The sequence below is a fragment of the Terrapene carolina genome, unplaced genomic scaffold (assembly GCF_002925995.2).
Source record: "Terrapene carolina triunguis isolate 2854851 unplaced genomic scaffold, T_m_triunguis-2.0 Scaffold53, whole genome shotgun sequence".
NCBI classification, from domain to species: Eukaryota; Metazoa; Chordata; order Testudines; family Emydidae; genus Terrapene; species Terrapene triunguis.
Genome location: NW_020664404.1, coordinates 761900 through 779565, shown reverse-complemented (window position 1 = coordinate 779565; position 17666 = coordinate 761900).

Sequence of the window (17666 nt, the reverse complement as noted above, 5' to 3'; positions counted from 1 at the left end):
CATCAATATTTTGGCTTCTTTCAGTTTGTTTGGCCCAGACAACAGGCAATTAGAGAAAAGCACAGCTCAAATGCTGTTCTGTATATAAAAATGATCTTTTGGGTTTTTTGGTTTTTTTTACTGATACAAGCACAAAAAATAATCATTCGGAACTCCCAAAGACATCAGCACGGGTTGGTTTGTTCATTTTTACTGATACAAGCACAAATAAACTAATTGTTCAGAACACATCCATACGTTTCGCCATCAGCATAAAAATGGCCCAAACTATTTGTTGTTGGGGTTTTTTTCCCTCCCCAAAATGTGCTGGTTTTCAGGAGAAAAGCACAATGCGGTGACTTTCTATGCCAAGTTTCAAAGTGGAACAAATTATTATGGCAAAGTGAAAGATGTTGGGAAACAGGATATTTTAAGCACTGCCGGGGCCTTGACCACAGCGCCGCTAGCAGGCTGGCGTGAGGATAAATACCCTGAGCATTTGCGCTGACAGGAAGAGTTCTTCATTTTCAGAGGTGGTGAAATGGTGCGGAAAAGTAAATGAAGGAGAACAGCACACACCGGTTTGACGTATAGCAAAGGCGGACCCCGCTGCACCAGTCTAGCAGTAATGGGGAGAGGAGAGAAGCAGTAGTGGGTTCTGAACACACAGAGAAGGAACACTGAGCGGAAAGGGTCCAGGCTAGAAGGATCTGCAGGTAGGGCTGGATTTAGGGGCAGGCAACCGCTTGTAAGTTCTTCAAAAGTTTAACAAATGAAGACGCTCCTCGCCTGGGCACCATTTGGTCTAGGGCTGGCCCTGTAGGCAGGAGATCTGATTCTGCTCTCAAGGAAGATGGCATGCACCCCAGCACAGAGCCTATATACACCACTAATGTCTCATTTGATCACCGGGCAACAGAGCCAAGGTCACATGGTTAGTCAGTGGCAGAGTAGGTCTCCAGCCTCCCCGTCCCACTCACCTTCCTTGGCTCACGCTGCCTCTCGAATACGTTTGTCATCTAGCGTACGGGCTTCAGTGGGGCACAGATTCAGTGCGGGCCTTTTGCATAGGGGGTAAATTGCACCAGGCAACACTATGGACTTTGGGGGAGTCATTTCTGATGCGTCCCAGCGTGAGCGAGTGCAGAATCCGACCCCCAGTGCCATCAGCTTGACTTGTCACTGAAAGGTACGACGCAAGCCAGATGGTGGGGTTGGTGGACCCAGAGGATGTTTGATGGTTGAAGCCCGACCCTGCAGCATAGCTAACTTTGGGATTGGTGATGGACCTTTAGGGAAGCCAGGACAGCTCTTGAGGGGGACCAAGGACAGCAAATGGCAAACGGAGAGGCTGTGTGATCACAGGAACAAGGATGGGGGGTTGGCCCCAGGACATCTATTCCTGGCTCTGCCACTGTTCTGCTGCATGGTCTTGGGCAAGTCACATCCTCAATCTGTGCCTCAGTTTCCCCGGCAGTAGAAGGGGCTCGTGATTCTCACCCAGCTCCCAGGGCCCCTATTTTCTAGCTGCGAGATTCAAATAAATCTCATTGGTTTCAAGAGAAAGAACAAGCTGAGAGTCCAGTTGGGCTTAAAACAGGAATTAACGGCACCCTGCGCTGGGAGAGAGCAGGGCCGACGAGGGGGGGGAAGCCGGTACAAATTACCAGGGCCCGGTGGTCCGGAAGGGGGCCCGGGGCCCGGCTTCCCCGACTTCGTCAGCCCTGTTTAGCCGGTCCGCCCTTGCTGGGGGGCCCGAAAATTTTTTTCACCGGGGCCCGAACCTGCTCTCAGCGGCCCTGGGAGAGAGGAGGCCCTGGAGCCTGGCCCCATCGCTTTCCAATACCCTGCCCCAGCCGACGCAGGGAGATGTACCGAAAAACCACCTCACAGGCTCCTCACCGGAGTGGCCTGCCCGCTGCCTGGTTCACAGGCTACTGAAGTCAAATGGAGTCCTTCCTCTGTCTGGCTCATACCCAAGTGCTAGGCCCAGCGCATCAGTACCACTCAGAGCATCGCTAGGAGAGAGGGACATTGGGAGCGATGGGAGACGCTCCTTCCCGTTAGAGGACTGAACGTGCTGCCTCCATAGCCACTCCCACCCCAGCCGGCTGAGGGGGCGAGCAGGACAAGCCCTGCCCGGCCAAGCAGCCACTTCAGCGGACCCTGCTATGGTGCAGCGACTGTTCTGTAGTGTGCTCGGAGCTGTACGTCAAAGGCCCTTTTCCACCTCAGCTTACTGCACACTAAGTCTCTGTGTAGACAAGCCCTTGGTCACCCCCCAGACCAGCTCCCTGGCGTGCCCCTCACTGGCTGCACTGGGGTTAGTTACACTGGCAGGCCGGTATTTAACAAGGAGGCCTTGGTCCTCACATGAAGGGAACTGAACGTCCAAAGGCAAGTGCTGTGTGTCTCTCTCTCTTTCTTTTTCTTCTCTCATTCTCTCCCCTTCCTTCTCTCCATGCCCCGCTTCTTTCAGAGCTTTCTTTCCGCAGGTGACAATCACAGCGTCACCCCACGTCTCTCTCTCTCTTTCCTGCCCTCACGACACTCCCTCTCCGTGGGTAATTCAGGAAGATCCTTCACACGGTATCCATTTCCAGCAATTTTGCAGTCCCCCTGGGTCAGAGCCCCGCGTTCAGGCTGGGAGTGTCCCCTTTGCTCCAATTCTCAAGCATTCCGATGCGTTTCTCCAGGGCACAATCAGTTCTTGAGTGCAGCGTTGCTCTCTGCAAGTCTGATCTGACCGTTCGGTCCCCAGGCTCCTGGCGCTAAGCCGCTCCGCTCCACAACGTCCATGCGGATGTCTGTCTTACTAATTCCATCCTCGTCGTTCCTCAGTTAATTTTTTCCCCAATGAATGTCATCCGTTCAGCCTCCCAGTTGGAAAATGACACGGCTCCTTCCCTCCCAAGTCCTCAAAGCACTTTACAAAGAATCAATAGATGAGTCTCGCAAACCTGACCTGGGTTTTTACACCAGGGAAACCGAGGCACGGAGAGGCTAATGGCAGAACTGGTTGAAAATGTCCTGTCCAAACGGTTTTCACCATGATGGAATGTGGGTTTTTGGACAAAGTGGAAATTTTTATGGAAAATGATTTTGTCAAATTTGGCGGGGGGGGCATCTAAATGTTCTGGGGTTTAAGCTAAGAATTGGGGGGGCTTTTTTGGACAAAATCTTGAAACATTTAAAAAAATTAGAGGAAAATGAAAAAATATTCATTTTTGTTGCGCTTTTTCGGGGGCGGGGATCCCGATGCGCTCTAGTTAACGGCCCCATCTCCAGAAGCCTTCAGCAAAGCCCCAATGGTGTGGCGCAGGGAAGAAGTGCGCACAGGGAGTTGGGGGCGCTCCCAGGTGTAGCTCCCCACTCCGTCTCCGGGAGCTGCGCTCTAGGGAGCGCCGTCACAGCGCCCAGACAATCCCAGAGGTGTGCTCGCTGGAGTGCTAGATATTAATTAGTTCAGAGAGGCACAGCCTCTTCCAATTTTGTTAATTTCTGGATCCAGGCGCTGGCCTGGAGCTCTCGAGCTACTGACTCAGAAAATAGGAAAGCGCTAATCCGATCATTAAAAGGCTTCGCTGGACTTGATTGAATGAAAGCCCAAACCTCTCTATAATACCTGGGCTGAGAACTCAGGTGTTGGTTCCAGGTGAGCGGTTTCTCCGAGACAAGGACATTTCCTTTTTCCTGTCTGTAGCGCTCAGTGGCTGTTTGCAAGGCATTCTCTCAGCTAAAGGAGACCTGTTCCAGGAAAAGAACATTGGGCTTCGGCCCTATTTTGTCCCAGGCCTGAGATAGTTGATTATTCGTTTCTATCACTGTAGCACCTTGAGGCACCAGTCAGGATTGGGGCCGCACCATGCTAGGCACTGTACACACTTGTAATGCAAAGACAGCCTCTGCTCCAAAGAGTTTACAATCGTCCTGCTTGCTTTTGTTTGACCTTCAAGAAATAGCAAGTTCCACCGTCTCTATTTTTGCCAGAGAAAAATCTTTCTCAGCCCTCCGTTCAAGCAGTTGGGCTGGCAAATTTTTCACCAAGAGATCTTTCCTCCTCACTGTTTATCAAGCGTTTGAGTTAAATAATGCTTACCCAAAAGACAGAGTTTTAATAAGCTTAATTGAACCTCCAAAAAAAACCCCACCTTTCCCTCCCAAATTCTGGTTTTGATGTCAAACCCAGCTGCCCAGAGATCCTTCCAGGAAAGGGGATAAAATATGATTTTCTGATGTTGAAAGAAAAGCCAATTACTATTATTTTTAAAACACCTTTTAGGTCTTCTTTAAGCATCGTAAAACCACAGTTTTATTGTCCTGTGCGGGTCCCTTTCAATTCTGAAGCCGTTTGATGAAATTTTAAATAGCAACAATGTTAATCATTTCAGCACTGGTCAGTTTTTGCAAAAACACCCATCTAGTTTGGGATTGTGGGTGGGGCCTGGGATTATGGGCAGAGTTTGAAAGGCGATACCTTCTTTATTCCATCCTGGGTTATACTAAAACTCACTAAACGACCTTGAGCTCACCTTTCTGGGTCTCAGCTTCTCCCGGAGAGGTGATCCAGTGGTTAGCACACGAGGCTGCTATAGAGTCCCTGTGTGACCTCAGTTCCCCATCTGTACAATGGGGATAACAACACAGCCCTAGCTCACAGAGGTGTTGAGAGGATAAATACATTGAAGATGGTGAGGTGTTCAAATGATACAGGGACAGGAGCTATGTAAGATTGGTCTCATCCGATGATATTCACTAGCTCATGAGAGAGGTGTTACTAATACCACTTAGCTCCTATCTAATACTGGTCATCAGTGGATCTCAAAGAGCTTTACAAAGCAATATCATTTTACAGATGGGGAAACTGAGTCACAGAGCATGACTTGCGGCCAGTGGCAGAGTCAGGAATTGAACCCAGGTCGCACCAGATGGGTTGGATGGGCTGTGAGGCGGAATTAACTAATATTTGTTAATCAACCGCAGATCCTTGGATGGGAGGCAAATGTTCTGAATAACCTTATAACCGGCTCTCACAGAAGGATCTTCACCTAGCAGGGAAAGGCAGAACAAGAACCAACGGCTGGAAGTTGAAGCCAGCCAACTTCAAATGACAAGTAAGGTGCTGATTTTTAACAGTGAGGGCGATTAGCCGGTAGCGCCGCCGGGAGTGGTGGATTCTCCATCTATGTTTTTACATCAAGGGTGGCTGGCTTTCTGGAAGCTAGACTTGATTCAGACACAGGTCACGGGGCTCAGTCCAGGGGCAACAGGCTGAAATGCTCCAGCCTGTGATATGCAGGAGGTCCCTTCTAGCCTTAAAACCGGTGAATTAAATCTATGAATCTCACCTCCCTACATCCACCACCACAAAACTAAATGCACTCTGCTTTGCCTTCTCCTAGGTACTGCTGCTCAATAGATCGGAAAGGAGAGAGAACCCACTCAACATGGCAGGGAAAAACAACTCCAAAATAGTAGCCATCGACCGCATGTTCCCTCCAATAATAACCCCGAGAATCAATGAGCGACAAGAGCTTTTGAAGCTCCTGGAGCAGCGACTCTGCCTTCGATCCCTCTCAGGAAGGATAAAGAATGGTCCTGACAGGACTCTGGAGATGTGATAGATGCCTAGAGTATAAACCACTCACGGGCCTTTAAAAGTAAATAAAATCTGCTCAAGAGCTTGGAGAATCCAAAGACAAACGTCCATCCAGGGATCGATTCTGATCTCACATATGCCGGTGGAAATCCAGAGTATCGTCACTGACATCAATGGAGTTAACTCTGGATTTACCCGGGGGTCAGCGAGATGCTAATCCGGCCCATATGCAAACCTTTGTGCACCAGGGTTGAAGGGGTGCCTAGATTTCACGCTGGCCTTCTGCCCAGTGGTGAATTTCACGCTTCTCTTATACAGACCTGACACTTTTCATACTAGAAGGCAGTGTCCTTGGTTTTTAAATAGCAGATCAGGATTGCTATCTAGCAGGGGTAGCCAAACTGCGGCTCTTTTACCATTAAAGTGCGGCTCACCCCTCCCACATACTCTGCCTACCAGACAGGGGGGAGGGAGGAAGCTTGGGGCTTCTGCCCTGCAGCAGGGTGGTGGGGCTAGGGGCTTCTGCCAGAGATGACTGGTGCCTGCTGGGGGGGGGGGGCCCCATTTAAAGATTCAAACCCCCCCCCCCAACAGCCTGAGTCACACACCCGCAGGCATGCCCCTCCCTTTACCCTCAGCAGCCTCACCCTGCAACAGAGGCGTAGCAAGCGTCCTCCGTACCCTCCGACCGGAGGGGGCCCCGCATTCCAGTTTCTGCATTGTAAGGGGCCCCGCCCGGACATATGTTCGGAGGGGGCCACCGTTCGGAGGGGGGCACGTTCTTTGTTGCTACGGCCCTGCCCTGCAACTCCCAGGTATTAGCAGCAGCAAACAGCTGGGAGCTGCTGTGAGGGGCCACTGGCTCCAGCAGCTGCCGGGCAGGGAAGGGGCCTGGTGGCACAATGTGACGGAGCAGGGCCAGCAAACCCTGGCAAAAACGTGCCACCCCACGCATCACCTCTGGCTTCTTCCCAGTGGAGGGGGTGGTCTTGGGGTACACCTAGTTGTGGCTCAGAGCTTCAGCCCCAGCAGGTGCCTCCTGCGGGGCTGAAGCCCCGAGCCCCGGCTCGTGAACTTCCGAAGATTGTCGCATGTGGCTCAGTACATTTGCCCACCCTTGCTATAGCATTCACCCTGCCGGACAGAAGGGACTTTGCAGGGCTGGTATATTGCACACACTCGGCCTCTAGAATTTAGTCATTGACATTGGAATACAAGATTTTCAAAAGAGGCTTGTGATTTTGGGGGGCTAACCTCAGACACTTTAATGTTCAGAAATTGCCGAGCACCGGCCCTAGGGAAAGCAGGCTCCACCGACCCCGCAAAAACCCCAACAGCATGGTGGCATCCAGAATCTTGGCCTCTAATGATCTGTGATTTCATTACAGGCTATTTGAGCTTTTGGCAAACCTCAGCCCCTCCCCCCGCCAAGAAAGAGATATTTTGTCCCAGTTTACCAGGTGGAGAGATCACCAAAGTGCCTTCAATAGATGTCTCAGATTTTGGGTGCTCAAGGTGCCAGATCCATCGTTAGGCACCTAATTAAGCAGCCAATGAACTCAATAGCAGAGGTAGTTGCTCAGCAGCTCTGCAGATTAGGCCCCGGTTGGCTCAGATTAGGACTCCCAAAATTAAGGCACCCAAAATTAGAGAGTGCTTTCGAAAATGTGGGTTTGACTCACCCGGGGTCTGGCAACAAGCAAGTGGCGCAGTCAAGGGTAGAATCCAGCTGTCCTGGCTCTCACCCGGTCCACTGCTCCAAGCACTAGAAACCACACTCCTGATGCTAACTGGGCTCTAAGGGCTGGTGTACACTTACCGGGTAGTTCGACGGCTGGCAATCGAAGTTCTGGGTTCGATTTATCGCGTCTGGTCTGGACGCGATAAATCGAACCAGGAAGTGCTCGCCGTCGACTGCGGTACTCCAGCTCAACGAGAGGAGTACCGCGGAGTCGACGGGGAGCCTGCCTGCCGCCTGTGGACCGCATCTGAACCGCGGTAAGTTCGAACTAAGGTATGTCGAATTCAGCTACGTTATTCACGTAGCTGAATTTGCGTACCTTACTTCGACTTGGGGGGTAAGTGTAGACCAAGCCTAAGGCCCACATCCTCAAAAGTATTTAGGTGCGGGTGAGCCAAAGATCAAGGCCTCTGACAACCGGAAACTGGCACTGGATCACAGGGGATGGATCGCTTGATAAATTGCCCAGTTCCGTTCGTTCCCTCCTTCCTGGTCTCATGTATGTTCTTACACTGCAAGTCAGCGGCAGAATAGGCAAAAGAACCCAGGTATCCTGGCACCTCTCGGCGTCACGGTTCAAAGCCCCAGCACCTCTGGGCTTGCCTTATGAAAGCAAAACAATTGGTTGAGCCCCAGCACCTGTTTCATTACAAACTCAGCACTGCCTGGCTCCAATCAGCACCCTGCTCTAAGCCACGAGAAAACACTGCCCCCTGTTGGCTGCGTAACAGATGCCCAAATTGTAGCAGGCTTTTTAAGCAAATTGACGCAAGGGCAGGGAAATGAGAAGCGAATGGAGCAGAGACAGGCAGCAGACATAACTGGGGACAGAAGTGCTCTGCTTAATTCAAGCAGGATTAGAAGATACGTCAGTTGAAGCATTAAAGTCAATTTTTTTTATGATTTCATTTGAAGCAAATGGCGTATTGCAGCACAGCTGATTTTCATTTATTTATTTATTTATTAAATCCACTCCAGAGAAAGGCCAAATTGGGAAGTCACCGAAATAGTTTGCAAAATTGAAACTCCAGAGAAAGACAAGAGAGTGTTAATAAACAAAATTGGAGCATTCATGAGTCTCTTTAATTGTATCTGGTTCCGATTCAGGAGCAAAAAGCCGTCGAATTAAGGTAGCAATTTACCACCTGACTCACAAAGCTTGATGTTTTAACCATCTTGTGGGCTGGAGTTGAAATGCTTTCGTTTAAGTGCAGTTGGGAGCTTTTTATCCCTTAATAGTTGTCTTTCAAAAAATAAAGCAGCAGTTTGACTTATTTACTTTGAAGAGAGAGAAGCGGGAGGGAGGGCTGGTAGGGAGGGAGAGCCGATGTTTGGAAAACCAGCTGACTTAGTGCATTGTAAATGACAAGGGCTTTATTGTGTGACTGGCTGATGGCTTAGAAGAACTAGGGAGACAGCAATGTTCAGTGGTTAGAGCAGGGGCTAGGCGACTGGTCTCTGGGGACATAGTCCCAGCCCTAAGAGGGGAGAGAGGTCCAGTGGTTAGAGCAGGGGAGTCAGGTCTCCTGGGTTCTGTTCCTAGCCCGGGAGGGCAGTGGGGTCTAGTGGTTAGAGCAGGAGGGTCAGGATTCCTGGGTTCTGTTCCCTGTTGTATAAGAGTCATGTGGTTTAATGGCTCAGGGAGGAGGCTGGGAGACAGGACGCCTGGGTTCTATTCCCAGCTCTGCCATCGGCATGCCCTGCGACCTTGGGCAAGTCTGTGACTCAGTTTCCCCCTCTGAAAAACAACCATGCTGCCAGCCCACCCTTGCAAAGCCCTTCAGGTGAAAGGAGCTTTTCCATACAGTAAGTGCAAAGGGAGGGAAGCTTCTATCCATGGGGCTCGGCTCAACTCTCCTCTGGCCTTCAACCCTCCCTCCTCCACCAGAGAAGGTGATCCAAAGACCCCAGTGCAAGGACCCTGGGCAGCCCTCCAATTGCCCTTTGCTCTGAAGCAGCTGCTGCAGACAAACACAGGGCTAGCCGGGGCCTGATGTAACCTTGTGCTTCCTACCCTCCAGTCACTGTGGCTGGGCTGAGAAGGCCCTGGACCCCTCCCTGGCCCTGGGCTCCCTCCCCTGCAAGACAAGGATCCTCCGTGAGCTCCCGCGGCCGTTGGAGCCTGGAAAGAAGAGCGCTAGCTGAACGGATGCCGACACACATCTGCTCTGGATGCTCTTTCCACATTAATTCCCCTGCCTCGCCCGCTCTCCCCCATTGTTCCCCGGTGAAGAGCAGATTGTTCCAGCACAAGGGCAGTGCAGCACTCAGAGCCTTTGTGAAGCGAAGGGCTGAAAGGACAGGAGAGACACGAGCCGTGCGACACAAGAGCCAGCCAGCCACGTGGGCAGCGCTGAATCATCCCCACCGCGCTGGGGCGATGAAAAGGAAAATCCACTCGACGCCCAGCGGCAGGGTCAAGTGGGCTGGCAATTGGAAAAAGAGGGGCAGCGTGATTGCGTAGCCAGGGCAATTGGGACACCTGGGCGCCACTCCCAGCTCTTCTGCGTGGCCTTGGGCAAGTCTAGTCACTTCCCCGCTCCGTGACTCGGTTTCCCCCCGCCCCCCACCGCCTTTGTCTATTTACCGTAAACTCTTTGGGGCAGGGCCTGTCTCTCACTGTGTGTCTGTGCAGTGCCTCGCACAATGGGCCCTTGATTTCAGTTGGGTGCTATTGTAACGTAAGTTATTAACCCAGGCAACCTCCAGTGAGGGCTTCGGAGCCTGCTGGAAAAGACAAGCAACAACAGGCCATGGATAAGTGCAAAATCCTTCCGGCTGCAATCACTGATGCCTGATGCTCTGGCCCATGATTCCAGGCCAAAAATCTACCCTTGTGCAGAAAGCCACCAAAGCCCTCAAAATAAGGCTCGAATGGGACAGATGTAACAAAGCTCATCTGGGTTAGACCAGGGACCTTCAGAATTAAAAGCAGAAGCCGCTGCAGCTTGGGCTGAGGGCCGATCCTGCTAACGCACGTGCCTCTGCTTAATTCTGCATGCAGTAGCAACCCCAGTCAGCGCACGGGCTTCAGCGTTTTGTAGGATCAGGGCCCCTCAGGGCAGCAAACTCAGATCCTCTGTGGGTGAGGCACTGAGGGGTTGGGAACACACACGCTGCAAGGTAAGACTTCAGTGGGCCTCAAAGCAGTGCGTGCTGGCCCTCCACGCAGGGGTGGGATGGAATTTCACCTGGAGGCACATGAAATCCTGGCACTCACAGGCTAAGGGGGAAAACTTTTGCAGAAGTCCTTTCTTAAAATATTTGCTGCCCATCACTGACAAGCCCCACTCCACAGCATCAAGCAAGTCACTCAATGTACGTCTACACTGCACACTAAACCCAGGCTCTGACTCAGGTTTGAGCCCAAGACCCACTTCTGTCCACACACAAACCAGACTGACTCAGATCAGCAAGCACTTAGGGCCCAGATCCTAGGACTCTGCTAGAGGGGTGAGTCAGAGTCCAAGTCCCAATGTGGTTCGGGTCCAAGCCCTGTCGTTTTGCAATGTGGACGCAGCTCAAGCCGCAAACCTGAGTCAGAAGAGTTGCGTAGTGCAGTATGGACACGTTAGTTCAGCTGAGACCCGGGTCCAGCAATTGTAAACCCTGGGTTACAATGCAGTGTGGACGCTCAAGTGCAGGATCGGAAACACAGAGTCCACAGACCCGGGTTTACAATGCAGTGTAGACACACCCTCAGTCCCCCGCATGGAGGGGTTAAGAAAGTGAAACATACAGCACCCAATCTTATGCAACAACAACAGCTCTCTGCTTATACAGATGGAGATCTCCCTCCTGTTCCCATGGGGAAGTCTCAACTACTATTAGCATGGGGCCAACTCTCAGGGAAGGTTTTTATCGCAAGTCTCACAGGAGTTGATCTTTTCCTTAAAGCCTCAGGTCCCGGAGTCACGTGAGAATCTCAGCTTGCTTTTTTTTTTTAAGAAAATTTCAAGCCCTTTGGGTTGGAAAAAAAACGAGACCTAAGGGCGCCAGTACTACTCAGAAACCAGGCGAGGAATACAACGAGCCCACCTTAACAAAAAAAAAAACCCTCACGATTTTTAAGCCAGTCTCGTGATTGCTGAGGTCTGACTCGTGTCTGCTGAACACCTGGGCCTGACAGCACTGTGTCAGGGATCTCTCACCTGGAATGAACCCCTGAGAGATCTCTTGCCTGCTGTCTCCGAGACAGGCCGTTATGTGGTTTCTAGCGGTAGTGTTTTTGCACAAAAGCACAAAACAGTAACAAAGCATCCCTACACTGCACATCTCCCCAAACACATGGGGAGAGCAGGGATGCAACGCAGACCCTCCTGCTACAACATCACAGGCTCCATCCACTTGAGCTAAGGGAAAATCGCCACAAGCCCATAGCCATATGGGGCCTATGACACACAGATGAGCAGTTTTGATTCCCTCCAGCAGAGGGCAGCGGTACGTCAGTTTAACACAGATGAGAGAGACTGTACTACTTACAGCATTCTATTTAATTAGTAAATTAGCTTGGACCTCACAAAATCACCTCTGGGACAGAAAGTAGCAGCTGTTTTAATTAGCACAGCAAAGCTACATGACAGCTTAGGACAGGAAGCAATGAACTAATTGTTCAGCAGGGGGTATTCTAGCTAGGAAGACACTACGTGCATACCTGGGAATTTGGCCCAGACACGGCTGGACTGACACCCTGACAAATGTCCCCACAGCCTTTTTAAGGAGCTTTCATTTGCAATCTCATTTAAAATACAGCCCCTCCATCAGCACAGCGCCTCCTAGCGCCGTGCTGGGGCAGTGGGGTCAGCACGTACTAAAGGAGAAGATTGCCCCCTCCTGAGCCACCCCCTTCTTCCCTGCATGACAGCACCCCCTAGTTCCACGCTGGGACATTGGGGGGGTCAGCATTCAGCGGGGCCAGCACCCCCTACTGAGCCACTCTTGCCACTCCTGCGCCACAGCTCCCCTGAGGTCGGGCAGACTGAACGAGAAGGATGAGTGTCTCTTGCCAACCCCACCCCCCCAGCACTGTTTCCTCGCAGGTCTGACCCTGCAAGACTTGTGAGCGTTATGGGCTCATGGCACTGAGCCACGAACGTGAGGACATGGCTTTCTGTGTCTCCCCCCCCCACACACAATACAAGCCTGTCCTCAAAGCGCGCACACACACACAATTCCATTCTGTGTTTCCTTAAATGACACGCTTTATTTCAGGTCTCCCAGGGAGCTGGGAGGATGAGAAGCTAAACATCAAATAGCCTGACTGAAATTGGTTTTGTCCGCCAATCACCTTTTCTGAATTATCATTGATAATTCTACCATTTCCATCCAGTAATGGACCAATACCATTGTCAGGATTTTTCTCTTCCCAATGTACTTAAAAAAAAATCCTTATTGTCCTTAACTCTGCCCACCAAAGATTTCTCCTTGTGTCCTTCTCCTTGCTTCCCTTATCAATTCTCTGGGGATGTGGTATCTCTGCCACTGGCAATGCGATCAAGGCTGGCTAGCTGCAGCTGAATATGCTCTTTCCGTCTGCACTAGAGTCAGGCTAGGTCTACACTACCCGCCTGAATCGGCGGGTAGAAATCGACCTCTTGGGGATCGATTTATCGTGTCCCGTCAGGACGCGACAATCGATCCCCGAATCGACGCTCTTACTCCACCAGCGAAGGTGGGAGTAAGAGCCGTCGACGGGAAGCCGCGGAGGTCGACTTTGCCGCCGTCCTCACAGCGGGGTAAGTCGGCTGCGATACGTCAAATTCAGCTACGCTATTCGCGTAGCTGAATTTGCGTATCTTAAATCGACTCCCCCCCCGTAGTGAAGACATAGCCTCAGTCTGACGTCCCTTGCAGGGCTGGACAAACCTCACCCAATAGATCTGGCTTTGCCAAACCATCCTATAGCCATATTTCCTCCTGTGATTTAAATCCCACTCTCTCTGCCAGGGTAATTAAATTGTGCTAATTTGGGGGGTTCTTAAATCTCCAGCTGCTGGAGCCCTGTGATTAAGTGAGAATCCCAGCTTGGGGAGGCGGGGGGGCTGGTAAGTTTCTCACCCTTGTGGCTGTGGCTAAAAATCTGGAAATGGCTCAGAAATCAAAAGTCAAAAAATAAAATGCAAACCCCACATTCACTGCTATGGAAAATCGCACGCCTCGTAAACCAATCTCAGGATTTCAGGGGGACCCGACTCATGATTGTTGGACGTTTGGAGCTGGCCTGACTGGTTCCACCAGAAGCTCAACTGGCAAAAGCGCGGTATGGCCAACGCGAGTGTTCAACAGTCACACACCCGGCCTGAAAAATCCTGAGCCTGGCTTAAAAACCATTGAGTTTTAAATAACAACACATTTGCAATTTCCTGCCCCCCCCCCACTTCTGTTTCTGAGCCTCAGAGTCATGGAGATTCAGGCCAGAAGAGACCACTAGATTAGTCTGACCGCCTGTATAGCACAGGCCACCAACCATGGGCGGTGGGTGAAGCTTCCCCTGGGGGAGCCCAGCTTCCTGTCCCGCCTCTACCGCCCATGGCCCTGCCCCCACTCCACCCCAGGCCCCGCCCCTGCCCTGCTCTCCCCCCCCCCCAGCCGCTGCTCACTGTGTCCCTCCTCTCCTCTCCCCTCCCCCGCGAGGCCCCCACCGCTCATGCTCCCCGCATCCCTCCTCTCCTCCACCCCTCTCCCCTGAGGAGGTGCTGGGGTCAGGAGGGATGCAGCGAGCACCTCTGAAGAGGGGGGGTGGAGTGGAGGGACTCACCAGGCAGCGGCGGGCAGTGGGAGACTTGGGGAAGGGAACGGGAAGGAGCTTGAATTCCTGGGTCCGCTGTTAGCCTACTGGGTAACCTTGGGCAGGTCACTGCACTGTTCTGTGCCTCAGTTTCCCCATCTGTAAAATATTGATCTCTTTTGTAAAATGCTTGGAGACCTACCAGTGAAAAGTACCATCTGAGAACGAGGTCTTTCTGCTCCTCTCCTCCTGTCACACTCGCTTTGGGGTGTCTTTTCACTTTGCCCTGTTTTTCATCCTATTTTCCCTGCCCACACTGGAGCCCCCCCACACCCCCTCATCTCCGTGTCCTGCTCCCTTTCCCCCAAGCCCCACCCATATTGCTTTTCTAAGTCAATCCTTAGGGCAGGGGTGGCCAACCTGGGGCTCCCGAGCCACATGCGGCTCTTCAGAAGTTAATATGCGGCTCCTTGTCTAGGCACCAACTCCGGGGCTGGAGCTCCAGGCACCAACTTTCCAATGTGCTCACTGCTCAACCCCTGGCTCTGCCATGGGCCCTGCCCCCACTCCCCCCTCCCCGCCCCCTCCCTTGAGCCAGCAGTGCCCTCGCTCCTCCCCCTCCACCCCCAGAGCCTCCTGCACGCCACGAAACAGCTGATCGGGAGGGAGGGGGAGGCGCTGATTGGCGGGGCTGCTGGTGGGTGGGAGGTGCTGGGAGGTGCTGGAGGGCTGCTGACGTACATAGACGCCAACTTTCTCTGGCACCGGTGGGTGCCTGCGCCCCCTTGCCCCTTTCCCTGCCCCTGGCCCCCCCCCGGCTCCACCCCATCCCCGCCCCCAAAGTCCCCGCCCTAACTCGGCCCCCTCCCTGCCCCTATTGGATCCCTTCCCCAAATCCCCGCCCCGGCCCCGCCTCTTCCCCCAGCACGCCACATTCCCCCTCCTCCCCCCTCCCTCCCTGCCCCATAAATCAGCTGTTTCGCGACGCAAGCCCTGGGAGGGAGAGGGGAGAAGCAGGATGCGGCAGCGCGCTCGCGGAGGAGGAGGCGAGCTGGAGCAAAGGGATGGGGTGTGGCCACGGGGAGCTGCCGGTGGGTGCTGAGCACCCACCAATTTTTGTCGGCGTCTGTGCTGATGTATTACTGTGGCTCTTTGGCAATGTACACTGGTAAATTCTGGCTCCTTCTCAGGCTCAGGTTGGCCACCCCTGCCTTAGGGGATGTCTACACTACAGAGGCTACAGCGGCAGCTACACCGGTGTGGCGTAGACACTTGCTCCTGCCCCCCTCAAGAGGAAGATGGAAAAATTCTTCCGCCAGCCCAGCAGTGTCTACGCCACGGCTTAGCTTGGCTTAATTGTGTCTCTCAAGGGGGTGAATTTTTCAGACCCCGGAGCAATGTAGCAAGGTGTAGACCCAGAATTCAATCATTCAGAGGCAGGCTTCCTTTTTACCACACCCAGCTCCCATTAGCAACAGAGTGACACCAGTTACTGAAGGCACCTCTGTGGGGCTGCTCATTCCCGGACTGTTCTCCTTCCCACCACTCTATCAGCATCACCGGAGCTAATCCAGCCGTGGACTGGCATAGCTGAGAGCAGAATTTGCCTCTCTGGGTTTAGTTTCTTCACCTCTGTCAGGGCAAAGCAGGTGTGCTAAGGGCTCCGGACAGAGTCCCCGGGCTGCTGCAGAGACGTGGGGCAAGAGAGAGATTGGACGAAAGACTTAGGCTGTGCTTCTTTTGCACGGAAAGTGCAGCCCAAGGGAGCGAAGGGCAAAGGTGGCTTTAAGCTGCCTTTGCATTCTTGGGATTCCAGACTGTTCTGGGAGCCAAAATGCCCCTGGCATAAATTAGAGCAACCTCAGGGGGGTTCTACTACGTGGCAGCCTCTCAAGGGCTGCTCTGTGAGCCAAGCTCTCCAGCTCTATCTGTGGCACCGTACCACTGGAATCGCTTACAGGCTGTAATGTATTTATCCTCACCCAGCCCTGGGAGGCAGGGCAGTGCTATTAGCCCCTTTGTACAGACAGGGAAGCGAGGCCCAGAAAGACTAAGGGACTTGATCAAGGATAAACAAGGAGTCTGTGGCAGAACCCAGGCTCCCCAGTTCCACTGAGCTGCCCTTCCTGTCTACAGCCCCTTTCCTTCCTGTCCCTCATGCACCATCGCTTGTGAGGGGGTCAGCTTAGGACTACTAATGGCACCCTCACGTTGTGCCCGTGCCAGGGGGCAGTTGGCCCTTGGAGCAGAGTTCTTGCCTCTGTATGCTGCCAGAGTGACATACAGGGGCAGAGGATGGGAACGGATCCGTCACCCTGATTCCCCATCCTTGTGCACACTGGGCCAGACCGGTGCGAATTGGGTATAAAACACAGCTGCACCGGCCCAGCCACACACAGGCCGGTAGGAGCCGAGTGCCTGCAATGCATGTTGAACGGGTGTCAATGACCCCTGCATAAGGTGCAGGCCAGCAGCGGATCAGGCCCTTTCTCCTGGAATCCCAGGCACGGTTTTGTCCAGCAGCAAAAGGGTTACTGGCTTGCCATCAGCAAACTGTTCGCCTTAACTGCCTGGGCGCGGGAAGAGCTGCGACAGCGAGATGCTGACAGACGTACGGCGGAGTAATAATAATAAGCAGTTCTCCATAGCTGATAATAAGATGTTTTGCTCTCAGAGACGAGTGTTTTGCTGCAGCCTCCACGGCTCCTATGTGCTGCCAGGGGCTTCCTCTTGCTAGATGCTGAAAGGTGGCTGGCGAGGAGGGCAGGGACCTCTTGGCACCCCTGGGTGGTTCTCCTGGATGCTGGCGAGGAGAACGGGCCGAACCCTAACCTCAGTTCTGACTCTGGAGCCTTCCCAGGACCTCACGCAGGGCAAGCCTGGGGCTCCGCGCTCCCTATCTAGCCTGGGCCGTTCTGCACAGCCTCTGTCTTGAGTCCCACAAGATATCTCCCTCAAAGTACTGTCTGGAGAGCTTCTTTTGGGGAAGTGGCATGATCCCTTGGCTTAAGCAGCAGGCTAGAAATCATGGGCAAATCACTACATGTCTCCCCATCTGAGAAACAGTGATAATAATACTTACACGTGTCTACAGCTGAGGAATAGCTAATGTCTATGAAGTGCTTAAACGGAAAGCACCGTAGCATGCATAGGTCTGACTAGATAAGGCGTTGGAGAACTCTCAGGGTTTCCAATCTCTGTGGTGGAGGACACCCTAGGCTACCCCTGATGTCCTGGGAGTCATCCAGGGATAAGGGGGGGAGACACCCCTGGAGCCAGCTGCTCCATTTGGCGGGGTGGGGCAAGAACACAAACATTCTGATTTTTCCCAAACAAACAATGTGGGAATTTCCTTTCCATGGGAAATTTCCAAAATTTGTCCCTTTCGTTCCAAATCCGGGGGGGAGGGGGGGGGGGAAGAATCCTTTTGCAGTGTCAGAATTTGCCCGGAATGGGAAATCTGCGTTTTGACCTGCTCTAGCGGAACTACAAGCAGTTACTAAATAAGACCACCTTTGAAAAGGAGAAACTGCCTGGTCTCCTTTCGCCTCTAGCTCACCAGTTCAAATCCAGCCCAGATGGACAGTGACCTAATTTGAGCAGGACAGACTTGTAGCTAA